Source organism: Chrysemys picta, chromosome 11, assembly GCF_011386835.1.
Source record: "Chrysemys picta bellii isolate R12L10 chromosome 11, ASM1138683v2, whole genome shotgun sequence".
Lineage (NCBI taxonomy): Eukaryota > Metazoa > Chordata > Testudines > Emydidae > Chrysemys > Chrysemys picta.
The window spans coordinates 50,382,456-50,385,964 of record NC_088801.1 but is presented as its reverse complement, the minus strand read 5'-3'; the positions used below and the strand labels follow the sequence as shown (position 1 = coordinate 50,385,964).

Sequence of the window (3,509 nt, the reverse complement as noted above, 5' to 3'; positions counted from 1 at the left end):
CTGTGGCCAAAACCAGAGAAGTCTGTATTTTTTCACTGAATAAAATGATGAGATGTATGATGGAAAAGCTAGGAGCCCATTATGGGCTTGTTCAAACAGAACTGTAAGGCTTTTTATTAGAAATGAGACATTCTAGTCATCAAGATGGTAGTGCTCCAACAAGATATTGGCCTGTACACTTTTTTCTCCCCGTTGTAACTCCCTTCATATGACTTCCATCCACTGAAAAGCCAGGAAACAAATAAAAATACATGAACAGCAAACCATTTTATTCAATAATGTAATAAAAAAATCTGTGTAATATCTTCAGTCCTTTATGCTGTAAAAAAACAGACTATTTAATTTTGAGAGCTCAGACCTTTCATAATGATCATACTTTGCCTTTCTATGGTGTCTTCTACTTTAGTGCTTTACAAACATCAATGAGCAAAATCTCAACAGCTCTGCCGGGCAGAGAGGGTAGTACTATCCCATTTTACAGATGGGAAAACAGGCTCAGGGAAATTTAAGTGACTGGCCTAAGGCAACACAGGCAACTAGTGGCAGAACCCAGAATAGATCCTATATCTTTTTTTTGCCCAGTGTTCTGCTTACTAGGAACATTTTGAAAAGGCAAAGAGCTAGTGGTGCATAAAGGCATGCTGTAGGGCAGCGTTTCCCAAACTTTTTTGGCCACCGAACACTTTTTAGCCTATTATGGAACACTTATAATATTATTTTGTAGTTGTGTGGTTTTCAAATAAAAATTGTGTTATTTATGCTCAAATATATTTTATTTTATAAAACAAAGCAAAAATACAAATTTAAAATAACTTGAACTAACAATTTCTAACTGGAAAACGTGTATAAAGTAGTACAAAAATCAAGTGCAACAGTCAAAATTAAAAACAGTGTTCTACTTAAAAAAAAACCTGTTTTTATATATACACAAACACCAAACAAATTAGATTTTTACTAGGAAAATCTATTTTTATAAACAGAAAAACAAGTCTGGATTTAATGGGATTGGTGTTTCTGTGTTTTTCTATCACAAATTCGCTTCATATTAGGAATAATGCTGGAAAGTTGAATCTTCATGTCAGGCGCAGCATCAAGTCTATTCCTATTTGGTTTTTGTTGCAGTATAATACAAAAATCCCGTCTCACACAAATAAATTGTAGCAAAAGGAAGGAGCACTCGAACTGCACGTTTAGCCATATTAGGGTACTCTTCTATTAGGCTGCTCCAAAAATTATTCAGTGGAAGATCCTTACATTTTTGTTTCAAATCGGAGTCAGTAATTAAGTCAATTAGGTTGTCAGAATCGTGCACAGTAAAGCCGACTGGTTTGGCTGTAATTACAAACGGATTTCGAACCCAAGCATTATCATCAGTAGTTGTAGGAAAATATTCTAATAATATTCTAATAAAGAGGCCTGCAAGTCATGTAAGTGCTGTAAAATGGTGCTGGAAACTTCTTCATGCACTGTAGAATTTATTTCAGTCAGAAATTCATGTACTGTAGGGAAGCAGTCAAAGTTATGCTGTTCTACAGAAGATGCCCACAAGTCCAGTTTCTTTTTTAACGACAAAATTTTATCCATTGTAGTAAAAATGGTCACATTCTTTCCTTGCAGTGACAGATTGATTTCATTTAATTTTGAAAAATATCTGCAAGATACGTAAGTCTCATTAGCCATAAGAAATTTGTCAGTCATTACATTTTCGTCCTGAATTATCTGAAGTGAAGGATACCAGTAGTTCACTATGAAGCTCAAAAAGCCTCACAAGCACTTTTCCTCTGGCTAGCCATCTCACTTCCGTATGTAAAAGAAGCGCTTTGTGCTGACTGCCCATTTCCTCACACAAAATTTTAAATAACCTGGATTGAAGTGGGTCGAGATTTGACAAAATTGATCATTTGTACTGCTTCATTGAACACAATTTTCAGATATGCTGGTATTTTTTTTAACTGCAAGTGCTTGTCTGTGTAGAATACAAATGGCTCTTAGTGCTTTCTGGTGCCACACTTATGATTCGCGTTACATCTTCCCGATCATTGCCCGAGCACCGTCAGTACATACATCAATACATTTTCCCCAACTAATTTCATGCTTTCTGAAAAGTTGTTGATGTGGTTGAATATTTCTTCTCCAGTTGTGTTGCTTTGCAGAGATTCACATAAGATTCACATAATAATAATATTATTAAATCTATATCAGACAAATACTAGAAGCACAGCAAGTCCTGAAATGTCAGTGGACTCATCTAGCTGCAAGGAATACTCATGGCAAATTTTCAGTCGGTAAACTAGCTCTTTTTCTATGTCATCGGCAAGATCTTTAATACGGTGTGCAACAGTATTATTTGACAACTGTACAGCATCATTTTTTTTACCAGACTGCTCGCTCAACATGCACGTTACAATATCTTTCACACAAGGCTTGATAAGCATTTCTCCAATAGTGTGAGCTTCTCCGGAAAGCACTACACGGTAACTTACTCGATAAGATGCCTCTGTTGCACTTTTATTGTCTGTTTTAGCAATTTTAATCACTGAAAGTTTACAATTTTCAAGTGAGTCACGCTTTCTCTTGAAAAAACGTATATCTTTGTCTTTGTATTCAGCATGCTTGGTTTCCAAATGCCTACGAAGTTTAGCAGGAGCCAATTAACTGTTTGCTAGTATTTTGTTGCACACGACGCACTGCGCATCAGGAACATCTTTATGTCCAACAAACGTAAAACCGAAAGACAAATAACTTTCATCATACTTTCATTTCCGTCTTTTAACACCTGCTTCTTCCTGTTTTTTGATATACTTCGGTGGAAATTCTTTCACCTTGGATAACTCACTAGTACTGACAGATTTTTCAGCAACAAAAATTGTTCATCCTCACTTTGAAGTGTCACAATATTTTGCTCGTTTATTTCAGCCACAGTTGGAGTACCAGAAGAACTTGCTTTTCGTTTCAAAGTTCCTTCTTTTAGTCACAAATCCATGGTGATTAGGTTTAGTAACAATATTTAGAAATACTGATTTTTGTCAAATTTTGTTTCTCACAAATATTTATATTGTTTTGAGCGAAGCTAGTTTAGTTGTGCTTATTGCACACACGGTAAAGACCCACAGGTTTGAACGTGTTGAGTGAATATGTTATACTCAACATGGTGTAAAGAGAATGGTGTGTGCATACTGCTGCAGTTCGTGCAGCCTCGAAGCGGAAGGGGTACAATGTCACTAACTGAAACGTGCCCAAAAGGGGTAGACGTCAACATGCTTGCGTGCCACATTCTCTTTACGCCATGATATTCAATACGAGATCTATCAATAACTGGAAAAAGAGTTTAATGTTAAATTATAGTCATTCAAAAAGAGTTGTAAACTATGCTTCAAATATGCCAAATTTAAAATTAAAAAAAAAATTTAAAGACCCTTTTTTAAAATTATGATTCTTTCATGGAACACCTATTCACATTGTGCGGAACACCAATGTTCCACGTATTACCGTTTGGGAAACACTGCTGT

General features: G+C 35.7%; 1 pseudogene; it reads right to left on the bottom strand.

The window, feature by feature from the left end:
• Positions 1-996: 996 nt before the first annotated feature.
• Positions 997-3,288, bottom strand: LOC112060209 (zinc finger BED domain-containing protein 5-like; annotated as a pseudogene).
• Positions 3,289-3,509: the final 221 nt, after the last annotated feature.